Source organism: Ambystoma mexicanum, chromosome 7q, assembly GCF_040938575.1.
Source record: "Ambystoma mexicanum isolate Mex_15411 chromosome 7q, UKY_AmexF1_1, whole genome shotgun sequence".
In the NCBI taxonomy this organism is placed as follows: Eukaryota; Metazoa; Chordata; class Amphibia; order Caudata; family Ambystomatidae; genus Ambystoma; species Ambystoma mexicanum.
This window is the reverse complement of record NC_090941.1, coordinates 787,755,726-787,776,149: the sequence shown is the minus strand read 5'-3', so window position 1 is coordinate 787,776,149 and position 20,424 is coordinate 787,755,726. Positions and strand designations below refer to the sequence as shown.

The 20,424-nt window shown below is 47.6% G+C and overlaps 1 protein-coding gene across 3 annotated transcripts in view; it reads left to right on the top strand.

The window, feature by feature from the left end:
* DYNC2H1 (dynein cytoplasmic 2 heavy chain 1) overlaps nucleotides 1-20,424 on the top strand; it is a 3,314,293-nt gene that overhangs the window by 2,313,259 nt on the left and 980,610 nt on the right. The window lies entirely within an intron of this gene.

Genomic DNA, 20,424 nt, shown 5'->3' with positions numbered 1-20,424 from the left:
CACCATACTGCTGTAGCCAAGTTCCTCTTGAAAAACGCATTTTACAACATGTGCCTTTTTCAAAGGTTTTCTTGGGTCCCACTTCCAAATTTCACAGGATGAAACTGCAGAATAGTTCTTCTGAAAGAGCTTGTATGGATTTTTCCCTAGCTCTATGCTGATGCTCCATTTTGCAATATATGATGCAGCGCAGCATGGAAAAACATTTTACTATAAGGGTAGGCGTTTGATATAGGTTATTATCACAGGCATGTAGAAAGGATCTCAATGCCTCTAAAAGTGGTAGTCAATCTCACGCTATGTTGCATCTTGTGAAGTTTGACAACAACTTTCACCTACACATTTATTTGTGAGTCATTGGCATATGTGGGGGGGGGGGCTTTGTTCTTGGTGTCTTTCAGTGGATGGGATTCCAATATCTGTCCTTCCTTCACCCATAGAAGATTGTGTGGAGCATATTTTTGTTGTTCTCCTTTCAGTTGGTGCTATTCGGTTTCTCTTAGGGCTATCCCTCTTCTATTCTGTCTGGTGTATGGTTCACATAGTGTATTCTGTACAATTTCCCATGATAAATGCAAAATAGAAGTGTTTTTCAGTTGTTTGAATTTGGAACCAATATTATACAATTGACTGTAACTATGCATCGAACGATTTGTTTCACCAGGACAGTTATTTTGCTTGCATAGTCCACTTCCCAATTAATATTTTGCTTGCTATATCTAAAAGTAGAGGAAAGTAGATTTGGAAAGAGGAGTTGCTCCGTTGCAGCCCAGCAGTGTGTGGACATGTGGCATCTTGTGAATAACACATTTTGTGCGTCACAGTTCACTCCTTTATAATCAGTGCACCCTAACAGAACTGATTATAAATCACACCCATTAGGGTGTATGTTTCCATATACAATCATTATATACCAAATATCTACCATCCCCGAAAACAAACTCAGATCTGGTGTAAAGAGAAGGTGTATACCTGTTCATGGCAATATCAATATTTATAGTACTGAAAAATAAAGTTGTAGATGCATTTTCTTTATTTTTTTCTTGTTAAATACGTTTTTTTATTAAGCATTTATAATGAATGAGAACAAAAAGTTAAATTCAGCAGTTAACATAGTTATAAATCTAATCTCAACAAATCTTGAATAAATACAAAGGCTTTGTTAACAATTTAGAAGATTCAAAGTGGTGTATGAAGTTATAAATAAAAATGAAACATTACATTGGTAATACAACGCAAAATCATTGCACAAGCAATTAGTGTTAATAAAAGGGATTGACATGAAGTATATGGCCATTGAAACCAAAGGAATTCAAAGGAAATACAACATAAAGGACAATGAGAGACACAAAAGGGGTGCTATAAATGTGGCAATATGATATATTTTTAATGAATAACCAATGTATGAAAATGGGATCGGGTGATAATAGTAACCATAAAGCAGACTGATTCTTCACTCTTTCATTGGGCCTCATCACGAGTTGGGCGGTATCCCGGCGGTAATACTGCCCAACTGTAATTGCATTAGCGCCAACCGGTCCGGCGCTGTTGGCGCTCGATCACGGGTTGGGCGTTAACAGTAAATTCCCATTCCCCATTCCCCATTGGGTCCATTGGATCCAATGTGGTATTTTTGCCACAAACACCATGCGCTAATACAGCCAGTGGTAATTGCGCCAAAAACAGGGCGCTAAATGGGATTTTCACCTCCAGCGGACCCCCAACTCATGATCGGGCCAACCCTTAAATGTGGTTGTAATATCGTTATACCGCATTTAAGGGCTGCCGCCAAACTCGTAATGGGGCCTACTGTAGTTATTGTTTTTAAGGGATAATGTCCTCCCACAAGTTCCTCATCTTCTGATTAATCTCTTCTGGCACGGATGGCATCAGGACATTTTTCTCCTAGCAGTGCGTCGTGTGCATTGGTGCTGAACGGGTCATGTGTTTAATTCCGCAAATGCAGAAGTGATGGCATTGACAGTACAAATAGTACTTACCATGCCGGATGACCTGAGAGCACATTTTCTCTGCGTCATAGAATTAATTTTTTCACAATGTCTTTCAAGGCATCGGAATTCATACTCTGCAAGGACTGCTCTTCAAAGATATTGATTACCGACCTCCAGACGATATGTGTATGATGTTTGGGGATGGAAAAAATGGTCTCAGAGTGCGGTTCTTGTCAGGTGATGAATCCCAAGGTGCTCAGGGAGCATGTGGCCATGCTATCCATCTAAGGAGACCCCATCCAGAAACTAATTGCCAGCCGATGGGAGGGTATCAGAGCTTCCCACACCAGAGAATGTCCCTTCTGGAGAAAGGAAGGGCTGAAAGAAAATACCTAACAAACACCACAAAAGGTACCACTTCAGGAGCAAATCGCAGCACTCTTCCTTCTCTTCTGCTGTCCACACTATCAAAAAGGAAACGCTGATCTCAACGGGACCAGAGTGAGAACAGATCTTCAGTCTCCTCCAGAAAGGTAATGTGCTCATTGGATGCTTTGTCTGACGAATAGTGGGATACCTTTCAAGTGAAAATACTCAAGATTTTTTCGAAGAGGTCAGCATTGATCGTTCCTACCTCGACACCAACGGGTACAGATAGTCTCTCCATGCCTACACATGCTGGCAGGGCACTGATGAAGAACAGTGTATGTATGCCTCAAGGCTCGTACACCATTCCAAATAATAAAATTGAGCTAAATTCTCAATGCTGAAAACTAGACCACCGACTACAGAGCCCCTCTTGCATTAGCTGTGTCTGGGCAGGGTGGTGTGAGAAACTTGGAGGTGTCTCACCCGCTAGTAACTGGGGATCTGTCATCCAGGTGGCCAGGACATACGGCCATAGCTTTTGGATCCAGTTCCGTGGGGGTGGACCAGTGCGGAAGGATCACCTGGATGAGGGCTCTTCAGCGAGTGAAAGGGGGAACCGGTCAGCGAGACGCGGTATCCTTTCCCTGTAACACCTTTTCCCCATCCTACCAGGTAGGATACTTAGGAACTGAATCCCCCCACACCCCTTTCCCGCCGACACACACACTTTCTCGCGGACAGCTCACTGTGAGAGAAAACAGACCAACACCCGAGCCATATACCTGACATGTCCCAACACCATGGTCGGGCAGAGTCAGGCAATTACTGATCATTACACACACCTGACTTCCATCACAATTCCCCACACAGATAAAAGGCGGAGCATGAAATCACACTCTGAGCAAGGCAAAATACAAAAGGAAACAGCAGTTCCAATATGGCAGTTTAATATGAGGAGAAAGACTGCAAGACCAGAGAGAGTTGCAAGGAGGGAAGTGCCCTTGACCTTTTCAGAGAAAGACTGTTACTTTCATGAGCCTCTGAGAATAAGAAACATAAGACCTGTAATTAAAGCTGAAGAAGCCTGCACTGTGTGTAGGGGGTACCCAAGGCTCTCCCGCGTCAATAACCAAGGCAGCGAGCAGCGTTTGCTGCCGTGGTACTGTCCTCTGCTCCTAAAACAAAGCAATGCCAGTAAAGTCGGCATAGCAAGTGAGTCAGGGAAACTGATACCAGACCGGTCTGTGTTAGAGCCAAGGTTGCAAGCGGCAACATTGTATAGAGGAATCTGAAGAGAACAGTGTGTGAAGCGTATGTGACGAGTGATGCGAATAATTAAACAGCGTATGAGTGACGTGGGTGCTCATTCGAAGGTTTCTGTTAGGTATTCCACCGAGAGGTGGCAAATGTAAAAGGAAATGTGAAATCGAAGTGGTCCTGCAACGGGTCAAGCTAAACCCTGTGCACATTCAAATGTCTTCGATAGTTCATACTAACTGAAATTGGTCCGAACCCGGCTGAGGGAGACTAATTGTGTAAGAAGAAAGATCTGAACCCAGTTGAGGGGGATCCAGAGTGAACCGTGAGTCACCTTAGAAAGAATATTATATGAACATTGTAAAAGGGGATCTGAGTCCGGAAAAGGGGGATCCAAAGACTTGATCGTTGTATTAAAGGGATCTGAGCACGGCTGAGAGGGATCCGGGGTGAAGAGTGAATCACCTGAATTGAGTGCTTGTAAGAGGAAAATAACTTTTTGTTTGTTTTGGTACATCAGGCCCTCTGAATCGAGAGACTTTGAGAAATAAAGAGACTTGGGCACAGACGGCCCTGATGCTAGTGATTGAACTGTATCCTCATGCCGAAGAAGCCAGTGATTGTGCTACGCTCCAGTGAACCGCCTTGTTCCGTGCTGAAAACGTGGTGAAGGGAGGCTAATGGCCTGAACATCCTGTCATGTTATTTTTGTGAACACTTCTTTCGAAGGGATTGTGTCCTCCGACGTATTCCTTATCTTTGATAATACGTTTCCAGCTTGCTGGCCTCGGAAATCTTTTCTGTAGAGGGCGCTGCGCGTCGACTTCCGCCGAGTCGATGTCCCTCGACGGTCACGGTATCGGCGCCGACGTCACCGTGCCCATAAATAGCCACGCGCGGCGTCCATTGCTCAGTTCTGTTTTTCCGCGCTTCGTGGGGCCTCGGAACATCGTTGCTCAGTTCAGTCAGATAATCTAATCTACAATCTACTTGAAATATATCAACTCGTTCTCGATGCATCTTCATCGGAACCGACAACGCTGCGATCCGGATTAAAAAAATGTCGAGACTGCGGTAAAAAAATGTCGATGACGGATCCACACAGGATCTGCTTGTGGTGCTTGGGAGCCGAGCACCATTGTTCGGGGTGTGAGGACTGCATGTCCATGACGGCGAAAGCCTTGAAGGAGCGTAAGGGGAAGCTCGAGAGAGGTAAGTCAGTAAAAAGCAAAACCTCCTCGAAAGTTTCTTCGGCCGAGTCGAGGCATTCGTCTCCTCGCCGTCGAAAACATTCCCATTCTAGATCTCGAAGTAGCTCCCACCATTCGTCGAGATCAAGACACTCAAAGAAGAGACGTCGAAGATCCTCTTCCTCGTCGTCTTCTGTTGCCCCAGAAAGGGTCTCCACAAAACACAGCTTTCAGGCTGAGTGGGAGGAATTCAGGAAGAAAATGTTAAGCGTCTTCGAGAAAGCGGCCTCGTCCCCCTCGAAGACAGCTGAGGATGATACCCTGGGTGAAAAACCCAAAAAATCAAAACGCTGCGAGTCGCAGCACCCGGCGAAACATTCCACCCGAGAGCGCCAGGGGCCATCGGGTAAGAAGGCACCGTCTTCCACACCGTCGCATCGACGCCGTTGTCGAAGGATTCTTCTACGCATTGGCCGATCGACTTGACGCCATCGTCGACGCCGATGAAAGAGAAGACCACGGCTACTCCACAGCCAACGGTGATTCCAAGAGCCTCCGGCACGACGCCGAGACCGTCGTCGATGTCCTTGAGTAGGATCCCGAGCCTCTCGAGTTCCTCGAGGCCTCTTCTGGTTTTCTCGATGCCGTTTTCGGCGCCTTCGAAGCCTGTCACATCGGCGTCGACGACATCGACGTTTTCTCGCCCAATAATGACGAATTTGGCTCCTTCTGCCTTAGAAATGGGTTTTATACCATTTCAAAGGTCAGAGTACCCTGCATTATCTTCAATTTATGAAGAAGGGGAAGATTCTGACCAGGAAACCTTTGAGTTGCAGAGGACCACACTACCTGTTTCAGAGGATTTCACCTCTGAGGAAAGAAGGTTGAAGGACCTACAGGAGTCATTACATGAGGCAAGAGGGCTGGACACTTCCCCAGAAGTGGATTTTGTTAAGCCAGACCCAAGGGAACATGCCGAAACACCCTATAGAACCCTGATGGCAAGAATTATTGAATTCATGGGTTGGTCTGCGCCTTCACCTGTTTTTCAACAGGATGACCTGACAGACATATTAGACAAAGGTCCACAGGAGGATCCTGTGGTCCCCTTCCATACAGCCTTACAAAGAAAAATTGCATCTAACTGGGAAACTCCTGAAGTTATCCCTGCTGTCAACAAAAGATTATCAGCCAAGTATAGGGTAGCTGCTGCTGACCCTGAATACTTATCGAAACACCCGACTCCAGAGAGTCTGGTGGTCCAAGCGGCAACTTCATCAAGCAGCAGGACCGCTTACCCTACTGTCCCACAGGATAGAGACGACAAGAGGTACGATTCTATGGCAAAGAAAGTCTTCTCTGCTTGTAGTATGGCGTTGAAGTCCATCAACGCCACCTGTACGCTCGCCAGGTTCAGTCACACACTGTGGGAGTGTGCTTCATCAGCAGCTGACTGCATACCCGAAGGAGAGGAGAAGGAAGCCTTCCTCAACATTATTAAAGATGGCAAGGATGCCATGTGCGAGTCACTTCAAACTTGCATCGATTCCGCTGACAGTATTAGCAGGGCCATGGCGGCAAGTACAACAATCCGCAGGCATGCGTGGTTGTGAAAGTCTGGCTTCGCTCCAGATGTACAGGCCAGACTTTTGAATATGCCCTTTGACGGCTCTTTATTATTTGGAAAAAAGGGTGATGACAGTCTGGAAAAGTTGCAGACATCTAAAGCAGCAGCAAAATCTTTAGGAGCTGCTATCCGCCAAACTCCTTTTCGCCCCTCAGGAACCTCCTGGAGAGGAAAGTCCTTTCGCTATTATTCCGCATTCGGGAAAGGCAGAGGACAGCCAGCTCAAAGAGGCCAGAGAAGATCCACCCGAGGTGGACGGGTCAAAGGTACTAAGGCTGCAGCAGCAGCAGGTGCCTCTTTACCCTCGGCATCTGCATCAGCCGCCCCCAAACCACTCTGAGGTCTTTCCACACAAGACACCTGTAGGGGGCAGGTTAACTCACCATCTGACGGAATGGCAGGCTATAACGTCAGATGCTTGTGCATTGGAGACAGTTGCCCAGGGTTACTGCCTACCCTTTCTACACATTCCTCAGAGTCATCCACTGGGGAACAGCTCTCTAAAAGTTCCAGATCCGCTCCTCTTGCAGGAAATTATAGACCTGCTAGAGAAAGGTGCCATAGAACCGGTACCTGTAGCGGACAGGAACAAGGGCTGGTACTCCCCCTACTTTCTCATACCAAAGAAGGACGTAGGACTGAGACCCATCATGGACTTACGAGAATTGAACAAGTTCCTCAGGAAGGACAAGTTCAAGATGGTAACTCTCTCTCAGATCCTTCAGGCCCTCCAGCTCCAGGACTGGCCGGTATCTCTAGACCTTCAGGATGCTTATTTCCATGTGCCAATCCATCCCAAACACAGGAAATACCTGAGGTTCGCAATTGGCGACTCTCATTATCAATTTAGAGTTCTGCCATTTGGGCTGACCTCTGCCCCGAGGGTCTTCACCAAGCTAATGTCGGTAGTGGCTGCGAGTCTAAGGAGGGAAGGGATCCACGTCTACCCCTACCTAGACGATTGGCTGATCAGGGCGGAACAAGCTCAGACCCAGCTAGATTATGTCTGCCACTTCCTTCACAAACTGGGCTTCTCCCTCAATTTAAAGAAGTCACAGATGATGCCATCACAGAGACTCCAGTTCATTGGAGCGGTCCTGGACACTTCCCTGGGAAAAGCCTCGCCACCAGAGGTGAGGGCTCAAGATATTCTGCAGATGGTCAACAAGTTTCAAAATGCCCAACGTCTCCCAGCCTTCGACTTTTTGAGGTTGCTAGGCCTCATGGCGTCCTGCATCTTCCTTGTGCCAGAGGCTCGCCTGAGAATGAGATCTCTTCAGTGGGCACTGAGAACTCAGTGGTCGCAATTCTCAGGGAGAATGACAGATCTCCTCCGGATTCCGGACAAAGTAGCCCGCAACCTTCTATGGTGGGCCTATCCAGAGAACATCTTGAAAGGAGAACTGTTTTGGCAACCATGGCCAGAGATAACAGTAGTCACAGACACCTCACTCACGGGGTGGGGAGCTCATGCCAACGACTTGACCATCAGCGGTCGTTGGTCTCCATCGGAGTCCAGACTACACATCAACCTATTGGAGCTGAGAGCGATCAGACTAGCACTGAAAGCTTTCCTGCCATCAGTACAGGGGTAAAATGTCCTGATAATGACGGACAACATGGTGGCCATGCACTACCTCAACAAAAGAGGAGCCGTAGGGTCTCTGCCACTGTGCAGAGAGGCAATGCAGCTCTGGTTTTGGGCAATTCGAGAAGGAATTTCTCTATCGGCTGTCCACCTAGTCGGAGAGAAGAACTTGACAGCGGACGCTTGTTAGGCAGAAACCTGTGCATTTCCCTTTGGGAACACTGCAAAAGATTTAGGACTACAGGTGTTAGCAGTAAACCCACTTGGTAGCAGTCTGTACCACCCAGATTTACCTGGTAGCTGTGGCTGAGCAGTCAGACTTCCCTCAAGAAGAGTTAGGCAGTATGCAAAGTATACACAATAGGTACTCGGACACAATAATACAAGCAAACACTGACCAGAGCTTTGGTATCAAAGTATACAATTATTTATTTAAAAACACACTGTTTGAAACACTCCAGCACTCTTATTGTAAAACACTCTAAACACAGTTACTATTATAATATATACAACCCTTATTCCTTATCAGATAAGTCTTAGTTAACACCACTTATTTCCATACAGAGGTGAGCGCTTAACTATAGATGGCACTCCAATAAGTTTATGAAAAAGGGAGGGAAAAAGGCAGAATATGGAAAGATACACCACTCTAGGATTTAGGAACACTATTAGCAAGGCAGAAGAGCAAAAGTCACTTGTGAGCCAAAGTCCATAGGCTGGGCCCACTCTTAGAGAGAGCAGAGCACAAATGCTCCCAAGATCACACAGTTACACTAGGCTTAGAAAGTCTTGCAGAGAGTTCGAAAAGAGTTTAGAGAGGCTCAGAAAAGTTTAGCCAGGGTGTCCCAGGCTAACCCAGGTTCGAAAGCCGGGGGCTAAATCTACCCCGTAAAGTCGCTGGCAAGGGAAGCCAGGCGGGACACGGTACCTTAAGTGGGAAGGATCCTCCAGCGGTGGCAGTTGTTCCTGGCAGCGGGTGCAAGTCTCGTCATCGTCCAGGGGAAGAGAAGATCTCGATTTGGAGGAAAGATGAAGGTCGTTGCACTGCCAGGGAAGAACCCAGCCGCTGAGTTTTCCAGTTAAAGGTATTACCCTTTATTTCGCGGTCGTGGTAAAACGTGGTATTCCGGTTGCCGGAGTGCTTGGCACAGTCAAGGCGGCCACGAGATGCGTCGGGAAGGCGAAAAGACGGTGAAACTGGTTATCCCCACCAGTCAAAGGAAGAAGACTCTCCGGCGGGAGATCTCCTCTATCCTTGGGAAAAGTGGTGAGACGGTCCAGCAGGGCTCCACCGGTGGTGTCGTCGTGGCAGGTCGGCTCAGCTTCTCCCTCGTCGGATTCTTAGGTCCTGTGGCGACTTCTGAAGTTCCAGTCCCCAAAGCCCTGCTTTTATGCAGAAAACCCCCATTCACTCAGCCTAGCTGTCACTCAAACATGCTAAGTGGTGAGCTGGCCGGCTCACCACTTGGGCCAATCAGGACGGAGTGCGACTTGAGTTGTCTAGGCAACTCAGTCCAGGGTGCCTAAATCCCCCTCCATCCCTCCTAGGTACCCCAGACAGAGTGGCACCACTTTGGAGGGCTTCTGTGGATAAGCCCGCCATAAAGTGGAACAAGGGCTCGACTTGGGTTGGAGTCACAGAAGAGAACACAAACGCCATTTTAGAACCGAGTTTTGGCAAAAAATACCAACCGGAGAATTAATATTAATTAAATAAACCGGCGGTATGTTCGAGGCTATCGTAATTAAATAAATAAAGATAGTAGCCTCGAACAATGGGAAAATCCCATAGAGAAATATTTGCGGTTGAATATAAAAAGTAGTATCCACTGCCACCAGCCAAAACCCGATCAGGGGGGACGGAGATGTGTCCCCTCGACTAGCAGATCCCGGGGCAATTGAATTGCCCCAGCCAGTATGTCCACAATATGATGGTTTGTACTGGTTCTGTTCAGAATTCAAGACTAGTAAAGTCAATGGTGACTTTACATGCCCTGGGAGACAGTAGTCAGTGCCAGGGTATGGAGTCTATACTGGGGGGTCACTATGACACCCCTGTGTTACTGCACTAAGGGTCCTGTGTAACACACATCACAAAAACACATGAAGCCCTATGGAGTAAAAGACCCCATAGCCCATTAAACACATCTAGAGTCAAAGAAACACACTCAAATCATGCCCAAGAGGGAGGGTAAAAGATTCTCACTCTTGGCAGAAGAAAAAAATAAACCCCAAAAATCCAGCAAAGCTGCTGGGGGACTCACTAGGTTAGGAAATTCAGCCTAAACAGAGAATTCTCCCTAACAATGCTCTGAGCAAGCAGAGCACAGTCTCCCACGAGTGGGAGCTAGCTCAGGAAGTCCTTCAAGAGATCTTCGCCCTTTGGGGAACCCCTCAGGTGGATCTGTTCGCCACAAGCACCAACAAGAAGTGCGATATGTTCTGTTCAAGGGAATTTTTACCCTGAGAGGAGCTCTAGGAGACGCGTTCGTTGTGGACTGGGAGTTTCCACTCCTCTACGCGTTTCCACCAGTCCCTGTTATTCCTCAAATGATCAGGCGGTTGAGAAGATTCCAGAAAACCATGATCCTAATTGCCCCGGACTGGGCCAGGAGGGCGTGGTACCCGGACCTTCTAGATATGTCCATCTGCCCTCCAATCCGTCTTCCGCTCAAAGAGAATCTTCTCTCGCAGAAGGGAGGTCAGGTTCTCCATCCAGACATCAGAATCCTCAACCTTCACGCTTGGCTTCTGAAAGGGTGAGGTACGAGGATTGGGATCTCCCTGACGACATCATGGAGGTGTTGCTTTCGGCCAGAAGGCCAGCAACAAAGTCTTTATACCGCTGCCGTTCGAACAAATTTTGCAGCTAGTGTAGAGAAGGGAATATCAACCCTTTTTCATGTGGTACACCAACGGTGTTCTCCTTTCTACTCTACTTGGCAAACTCAGGCCTTCAAGTTGGCACTGTAAAAGGCTATCTCGCAGCGCTTTCAATCTTCAAGCGCAATGCGGAGGAACCATCCTATTTCAAACTACCTCTAGTGATACAATTTCTCAAGGGATTAACTAATGTTTATCCTCCAAAACCATTGCAAGTTCCCTTATGGGACTTAAATTTAGTCTTAAAACTTCCTAATGGGCACTCCATTCGAACCACTTCACTCTTGTTCGCTGAGATTTCTCACGCTTAAAACTGTCCTATTGGTAGCACTAACATCTGCTAGGACGGTGAGTGAGCTACAAGCTCTCTCCTGTAAACCCCCACATACAATTTTCCACAAGGACAAAGTTGTCCTACAGGTGAAGCCTAATTTCCTCCCAAAGGTGGTTTCTGAATTTCATATTACTCAAAAAATTACCTTACCTTCGTTCTACCCTCCTCCCCATCCGGGGAAAGAGGAAGAAAGACTACATAGGCTAGACCCAAGGCGAGCTCTCAGCTTTTACATCAGCAGAATGGCTAGGATCAGGCAAGCCGTCCAACTGTTTGTAGTATACTCAGGTCACAAGTTGGGACTACCCATAACAAAACAAACCATTTCCAGGTGGATTATTTTGGCCATTCTGGAATGTTATAAACTGGCAGGGAAAGAGCCACCCCAAAATCTTAGGGCTCATTCAACCAGGGTTTTCGCAGCCTCTTCGGCTCTCCAAAGAGGGGTACCGGTCAGAGACATATGTGCGGCTGCCACATGGTCGTCCGCACATACATTCACAAAATTTTACAACCTGGATTCCTCTACTAGTCAAGAGACCAGATTTGGCAAGGCTGTATTACATTCGGTCCATCCCTAAAGGGATACATAACATTCTTACTCCCACCTCCAATTGCATGCCACTGCTATGGGAGTCTATCAAAGATAAGGAATACGTCGGAGGACACAATCCCATCGAAGAACAAGTTACTTCTTACCTTGTAACGTTCTTTCGACGGGATGTTCCTCCGACGTATTCCTTATGGCCCCTCCCATCCATCCCTGCAGTAATACTTCCCTTGGGGTTGCAGTTTACGCTCCTTCAAGGTCAATAACCAATTCAGGCATGACTTTTCTTATGCTACAAAACGGAACTGAGCAACGGACGCCGCGCGTGGCTATTTATGGGCATGGTGATGTCGGCGCCGATACGGTGGCCGTCGAGGGACATCGACTCGGCGGACGTCGACGCGCAGCGCCCTCTACAGAAAATATTTCCGAGGCCAACAAGCTGGAAACGTATTATCAAAGATAAGGAATACATCGGAGGAACATCCCGTCGAAAGAACGTTACAAGGTAAGAAGTAACTTGTTCTTCTTTCTCACAAACACTACCCCCACACTATTTGTATTTAGAGGTAAGGATTGGCAATAGATGCTTTTAGTATAGGACCTTTTATTTTGACAAGACACCACTAGGACTGTTATTATTATTATTATTTGATGATCATAGCTTGCTCCTATCTGTAGATTTAGGATTGTTTAGGCTTTTAACATACCCTTGTTGAAGTTCAGTAAATACCCTTGAACTGTGGTCACTTGTGTCTGTCTTACTGTTGATGCCATGCCTTCCTTACAGTGGTGACCGTTTCCTCCTTCTGCCCTACAAAGCAACCAAACATGATCCGGTCTCTAGATTGAGGTATTTCCAGAGCATGCAAACCATTTACGATGAGGACGGAGACCAGATACCTTTTCGCCAAAAGCCCTTTGTACAGTCCCACGACCAGGGCGTTGCGACCGTGGAGCAACAGGACTTGACAGGCGATCCTATTTTTGGAGGACCGGATTGCACAGCTCACCTCAGGGACACAAGCGGATTCAATACTTCCCCACATCTCGACATCGCCAAGGCCTGTCCTATGAGCAGAAGAATGTGGCCGCCAGGCAGACAAAATGTGGTAGATGCTTTGGGTCTTCGAGCTCTCCTTCGAGACATGTACAACAAACGAGCTCAATGACATGTTAGACAGGGAACCACAGAAAGAAATGGTATCCTGATAAACCTGGCGGTAACCGACCCAGTGACCACGCCCTGGCAAATACCTTGTTCGGTGCCAATGCTGAGCAGAGACCTGGCAAAAAAGTACAATCCGGCCTTGACTGATTTACTTTACTTCTCTAGGCATCCAACTCCTGAAAGCTTTGTGTTTCAGGTTCCAACAGCTGGCGCAAAAGGATTGATTTTTCCGCCTTTGCCCCAGGATAGAAAAAGTAAAAAATTGGAAGACCTCAGCAAGAACATCCTCGGGGCGGGCAGTGTGGCCCTCAAGGCGATTAACACATAATGCGCTTTGGGGAAATTCTTGCATTGTTTGTGGGAGAATCGAAAGTGGCAAACCCTCTTCCTAAGTGCAAGATCAGGGCCGGCTTTAGGGATCTGGTCGAAGAAAGTAAGGAGGATGTATGACAGCCTCTTTAGACAGGGCTGGGCACAGTGATTGCATGAACTGAGCATGGGGATGGTCACTGTGCTGAAGACATTCCAAGCTGCAAACCTCAGGGTTCATGACGGACGTAGAAGTATAGTTACTGGAAAGTTTAGGGAATCAAATGTTAAGTCCAAGTTGCTAGGTTTGGCGGTGCAGCAACTGGCTAGATGACCCTTTACTAGTGGCCCTAGTTTCAAACTGTTCCAACAAATTGCGCAGCCAGGGAAATCTCACTTCACGGCAGCTAAGGGTGTCCAGAGAAATGTTTCAAGACCGGGAAGAGGAATGTGTTCTCAGCCTTCCAATTCTAAGTGGCTCTGGTGATAGGACCGACCACTTCCCGTGAAACTTCTTTGACTCCTCCCCTCCAGGTACAGGTCCAGTAAGGGGAAGAATCTCTGAATTCTTCAGTACTCTGGAAGACATTACTTCGGGCGCGCGGGTGCTCCAGGTCGTTTCTTCCAGGTTTTTGCCGCCTGTTGGTTTCGGTGACCTCCGGAATACCCACTATTGTGAGTATATTATATATAATAAGGCATTTATAACGCGCCTATACACAAGTGTTTCAAGGCGCTACAAAGCAAGGGAGAGGGAACAGAGGGAAGACTGGGACAACAATCTTACTATGCCAGTTGAAATTTAGATCGAGCAAGTGCAGGGGAAAGGGAAAAGTGCAGGGGGAAAGGGGAGGGGGCAGTGCAGTACATGGAATGAACAGTAAAAATAAATAGAGTGGCATGTCTCTAAGTGCAGACCGTTGTGTCTGAATAAATAAAGTAGCACCTTAATGAATGGAGCCCACATCAGATGGGTTTCTAACAACGTCAGTAAAAAGGGTTTCAATAACGCAGACGCTCCCAGCACTCCAAAGTGCCGCTCCCGTGCTTGCGGTTATGAAGAGCGCTTCTGAGCGCTTCACAACCAAATAAAGTGCTACTTTATGTATTCAGACATAACGGTCTGTACTTAGAGACTCTCCACTGTAGTTGCATCAACTGCACCAGCTAATTGCCCTGATGAAGGACCACCAGTCCAAAATTCATTGGCATTGTTAGCACATTGGCACAAGCCTCCTTAAGGTGGCCACACTCGTTTTACACTAGAATAGAGTTGGACTCTAACTCCATCATTGTGTTGGGTTTTTCTTATGAATAGGAAGTATCCCATGTAAATCCCAGTCACACTTCAATTTAATATCATTCTAGCGACAACGCTAGGATAAAGGTGTGCATCCTTCACCGCTGGCTTTTTTTTGCCAACGTCCACAGTTCTGCCACATCCACATCAAAGCCAGGTCCTATGAGGAAGTGGTCTCCCATCTTAATGGCACACGTCTCCTCCTCCACAGTTTGGGTTTCTCCCTCGCTTTCAAGAAGTCCCAGATGACACCCTCTCAGATTGTCCTTTTTATCGGGGCACTCATGGCACACCTTCCCACCCGAGGACAGATCACAGTGTATTTTGCAGACGGTCAAAAGAGTCTAGAACTCGGAGTACCTGACCGTTCTAGCCTTTCTATACTTTCTGGGCCTGATGGCGTCCTGCATTTTCGTAGTACCTCTGGCTTGCCCGCTAATAAGACCTCTTCTGTGGGTGCTCAGATTGCAGTGGTCTCAGTTCTATGGCCACCTGCAGCTCCAGCTCCGAGTTCCGACTCAAGTGGCTCAGGACATATCATAGTGGGCGCTGAGAGACAATTTCTAGGATGGGTAACTTTCCTGTCAGCCGTGTCCAGAGGAAACTGTCATGACGGGTGCTTCTCTGAAAGGCTGGGTTGCCCACCTGAGGGACCACTGACTGGGCGGGATTTGGTCCGCGAAAGAATCCAGGTATCAACCTGTTGGAGCTGCGGGCAATCAAAATTGCTCTGAAGGCCTTGCTTCCTTTCAGTTTCTTGGTTCTGATGAACAATACCGTAGCCATGCACTGCCTCAACAAGAGGGGAGTGTAAGGTTGCTGACACTTTGCAGGGAAATGATGCAGCAATGGTTCTGGCCTTCTGAGATTCAGATCTCCTTGTCAGTGTCTGATCTGGCTGTTAAGGAGAAGGTGGTGGGGGATGCTCTAAGCAGACAGAGTTCAATCTCCCACGAGTCTGAGTTGTGCCCGTAGATTATTGCAGAGATCTTCAACCTTTGGGGAGTGCCTCAAGTGAACCTGTTTGCAACCAGTACCAACAGAAAATGTGAGCAGTTCTCCTGAAAACAGATTTCCCTGACAGGCGCACTAGGGGATTTATTCTTGATTGACTAGGACTTCTGTGATGCTGGAAATGCCTTTTGGAGAGACAAAGTCTCCTAGTCCTTGTCCTATCACTTCTCGGTGTGTATTTTCTGTATGTTTTCTGCCACTGTGGTCCTGCCTGGACCGCTGGCACTGCAGCTCTTCATCTTACCTTTTGGTTAACAACACCCCCAGGATACCCTTTTGACACTGTAAGGAACTCATGATGGTAACAGTAAAGACAAACATAAGTGATGGCAGTTCAAGGGTGTTTGTTAAACTGTTTAAATGGGTGAGAAAAATGCCTAATCCAAACCTAAATCTAAGATGGGAGTAAGCTACGACCATCAAATAATAATAAAGCAGTCCTAGTGGCGTCTTGACAAATAAAAGGGCCTATACTAAAAAGAAAATGATTGCCAATCCTTACCGCTAAGTTACAACATAGTGTGGGATAATGTTCATCAGAAAAGAAAGCGGTGTTCTCAAAATGGTAAGTCAGGATGGTATGACTGGGTTCTCTCTTGCCCATGTTATTACATCGGAACAAGGCAGAACTCCTGAGCACAGCACACTCCTTGGCCTCGCCAGCACAAGGTTACAGTTCCTTTCCAAAATATCAGGGCTTTCGGTGGCCAAGTCTCTTTCACACAAAGTCTCTTGCCTCAGAGGACCTGATGTGTTACAATCAATAAAAACAAAAGTTCCTTCAATAAATCTTCATGGGGCGATTACTCTTCGCCTTAGGATCCCCCTCTGCCGTGCTCCGATCCCTCGTATAACATGGGCCTCCCTCCTACGGGTTCACCACGGTCTTTCATTCACAATGCAACATTCCAGAGTCTCAGTCTTTTTATACAACCATTCACTATGGACAACCCTCAGCCAGGTTCACTCTTGTCGACACAATGTTTTCGGGTGTATTATGCTTCAAACCAATTCGCAGGCATCCCTTAGCTGGGTTCAGGTTTGCCAAATACGCAGTTCACTTGACTTTCTCACAATGCGGGATTCACTGTCATTAGCTTTCCCCTTGGCATCCCTCTGTTGGGTTTTCATAGCCATTCTAACACAGTTCATGATTTTCTAATACAGTTCATGATTTTCTCATCTCATCAGAAAGCGGGGTTCCCTTCCCCTAGTTTTCTCTTGGCATCCCTCCATCGGGTTCACAGTTGCCTTGGTTCACATTTGATATTGATATTTTATTTCTATCAGGCTCGTACACAAGTGTTTCAGAGCGCGACAAGGCAAGGGAAGGGAACAGGGGAGAACAAAACAGCAATCTTACTAGGCCCAGTGACATTGAGAACGCGCAAGTGCATGGGAGAGGGGGAGGGGAAAAGTGAATGGAAGGGGGGAGAGGTGGAAAGTGCGAATCAGAGGAGAAACCGATAAATAACAATAAATAAATAATAAAGGCAACAAACAGTGGTAGTGCAGCCAGCAATTTGCAAGTGCTAGGTTCAAGGCAGCAGACAGGGTAGGTCTGATAAGTTCAGGAAGAAAAAGGGGGGCGGGATGTATGGGTACAGATACAGACCCCAGTGCAAGGGGTGGCCCTGAGGCAGTGCGGGAGGGTTGCAGGGTGAGCAGGTACCAGGGCCCGGAGGACAGAGGGTCGCCAGGTGCACAGTGCCAAGAGAGAAAGGATCAGCAGGGGAGAGGGGGAGCAAAGGCAGAAGAAAAGAGGAAGGTCTTGTCACAACCTTATTAGAAAGCAGGGGTTCCCTTCCCATAGCTTTCTCTTGGCATCCCTCTGTTGGGTTCAAACTTGCCACCATTCACACAATAGTTCCTTTGACACCTTAGGTTCTTCCTTTTACCTAAGTCCAGATCTGAGCCCCCAGCCAGGCTTCCCATTAAGCCTTCCGCCAGGCTTCCCTTTACTTTCCTTCTTGTCAATGCGTCAGAGACTTTTGATTGTACAAGGGGTTTGACTTGACACTTGTATGACCCCTCTGACTCCTCATGCCGGCTTCTCCTAGGGCCTCCTGGCACTGGTAGTTTTAATAAAGGGGACCAGCCTTAGTCCTTCGAATGAGCGCCCACGTGGCGCCTGAACACTCTGCAGCTGGTCCTTCAGTGTACTTTCTTTCAAACTTTAACGCACACAAGTTCTTTGTTCACAAGTTCATACAATGTTGCCGTTCACAACCTTGGGTTCAACACAGTCCGGTTTGCTATCATTTCTCTCCGACTCATTGGCTGTGCTGACCTGTTGGAGTTTCTTGTCCCGGGAGTCAAGGACGGCACCACTGCGGCAAGCACTTCTCCCCGCTTTGGCTATTAGCTTGGGAGGGCCCTGTTTACCCTTGACACTTGTCACACCACCCGCCAGCTGTACTTCCCAGTCTTATGGTTCTTCTTTCAGAGGTTTTGCGGGGCTGAGTTGAAAAGGGCAAGGGCAATTCCCTCCTCTTCGTCCTCTCCGGTCTCGCTGTCTTTCTCCTCTGTTTGAACTGCCGGTCCGGAATAGCTGCTTCCTCATGCGTTCGACCTTGCTTGAAGTGTGCTCTCGGGCGCTGCCTTTTATCCCTATGCGAAAGAGAAAGGGCCGTCAGGTGTGCGTAATTATTGTCGATTGCCTGACACTGCCTGACCCTTGTTTTGGGACATGTCAGGTAAACTGCTCTGGTGTTTGTCTGTTGTTTGTCACGGTATAGGAAAGAGTTCGTATTGGAAAAGTGGGGGGGGGGGGTAGTTTCTCTAGATATCCTACGTGGTAGGATGTGGAAAAGGTGTCATAGGGAAGGGGGTGGTTGGTGTTAACTCAGAAACATGAGCTTTGAAGAGTTTGTGAATTAAACAGTGGAGATCGTGAGAAGGGTAGTGTTTTATCACAACAGATTGGGAGTTTCAGAAATAATAAGTGGAGGAGAATGACTGGGAGTATTCGGGTAGGACACCGGAAAACAGGGCTTCTGGGAGAGCTAGTTTCTGCGTGCCAACAGGGTTTGGGTTCCTAGGGGATTTGTCATATAGGGAGGGATCGTTGGATCTGGGCAAGAGAGTTTCATTGGGAGGAAGGGAGGCATATGTGGTACAGCCTAAAAGGTCTCAGGGATCTCCTCCTCTCCTCCTTCCCCAGCATAATACTGTGTCTCACTTGGTGTATTCCCCCGAGCACAACCCCTGGCTCTCCTACCCAGGTGACCCTCCCTCGCTCATCCGCCCCCCAGGGTTGGGATCTGAGAGCGCCAGCCCTTCCCAGGCCACCTGAATAAGGGATTTGCGAGGTCTCCTTGGGAGAATACCCCACAGCACCCATGTGCGGGGGTACACCCATGTACCCCTTGTGTGTGTTTCTGGGTACTGTGTGTTGCGCACAGAGCAGGGTATGGGCAGGTTGCAGCTACATGCTAACTTGACAGTGGCTCTGAGTGTCCTCCATTTTTGGGACACCCAGGCCCTGCTGTAGGAATCAATGGATTCCTGAACAAAGGCAAGATGGCCACTGTAGCCTCTTGGTTTCTTTTGCCTTTACCCCTTGAATCCCAAAGTCCTGGGAAGCCCTGACTCTGCCCCCTTCCCCCTGACTGGCTGTTGGGTGGAAGGACCATATGTGGCTGTTGGGCTGCCTCCTGCCAGACTGGCTGAAGCCTTCACCGGGACGGTGTGTTGTGGGTACACTCTTTGTGTGGGACCTGTGTGAATGGAGTATGAAGTCAACTCACATTCTGTGTTGTGGGTTTCTGGTTATGGGTGTCTGACTTTGGGTGAATGGCCTGAATGCCTGTGAGCCTGATTGGCTGTCTGCCTGATTGCAGTTGTGTATGATTGGCGGACTGAGCCTGGCTCAGCTTGAGTTAATGGGGAACAAATGTGTATAACTAGGGACCCCTCACTCACTAAATTGTATTCTAATTTTAAATGATATTAGTGTGCACGTACCGCAAAATTGTTGGGAACCTGCAAAGGTACCTATTAGGCAAGTAATCAGCATGTGAGTATGTGAGTTAAACTCTGTGTGTAGCCAGGTTAATACGCTGAACTACAATTCCAAGGATTGTTTGTATTCCTTGAGGCTATTTTTTAACCAACGGACGCGGCTGTCATGACCCTCGCCCCTGGCCCTCACTGGCAAGTCAGCCTTCCAGTTAGGGCCAGGTCAAAGGCCTTAAAACCTCATCTAAGACTCTGTTGGAGTCAGTCCTGGCGCCTTTGGCGCCAGGCTCATAACCATCATGAAGACCAACATTAGAATGTGACTGTTTACTTGGAACTATTTAACTTCGGGGCGGGGGGTTCAGCCAACATGGAGGCACACACATAGCTCAGTTACAAGGAACTGAGCTATGCGGTCTAGTCTTTTGGGTGTGGCAGGTCTGGGAATACTTTACCTGGACTACTTTGGGTGTGGCAGGCATGGGACTATTTTACCTGGACTACTTTACCTGAGACTATTTAAACCACACACAAACAGCAGAACATGCTTTGCGTTATTCTACTGTGGGCTGCGTAACGCTCACCGTGTCCAGTTCTTTGATGCCAGTTTACCTGAAACCAAGGACCTGCAGAGAGAGAAAGAACACTACAAAACTTACCTGGAACAGTCTCCTGTCTTCAATCCATCGCTGACTTCAGTTCCACTCACCTGAAGGTACGAATTCCATCATCCGGCACCGCATGCATCCTGGAATACCATAATCTGAAAAGGGGAGAAAAAAAGACAGCATTAGTAAGCGTTTACTCACGTTTCCTCCTGAATGAAGAAAGCCACACAATTCTTAACTGGGTAGTCATCTCCTGGTCATTATCATTGCTGGAAGATTACGGCGCTCGAGGAGCAACATCGCAACCTGCAA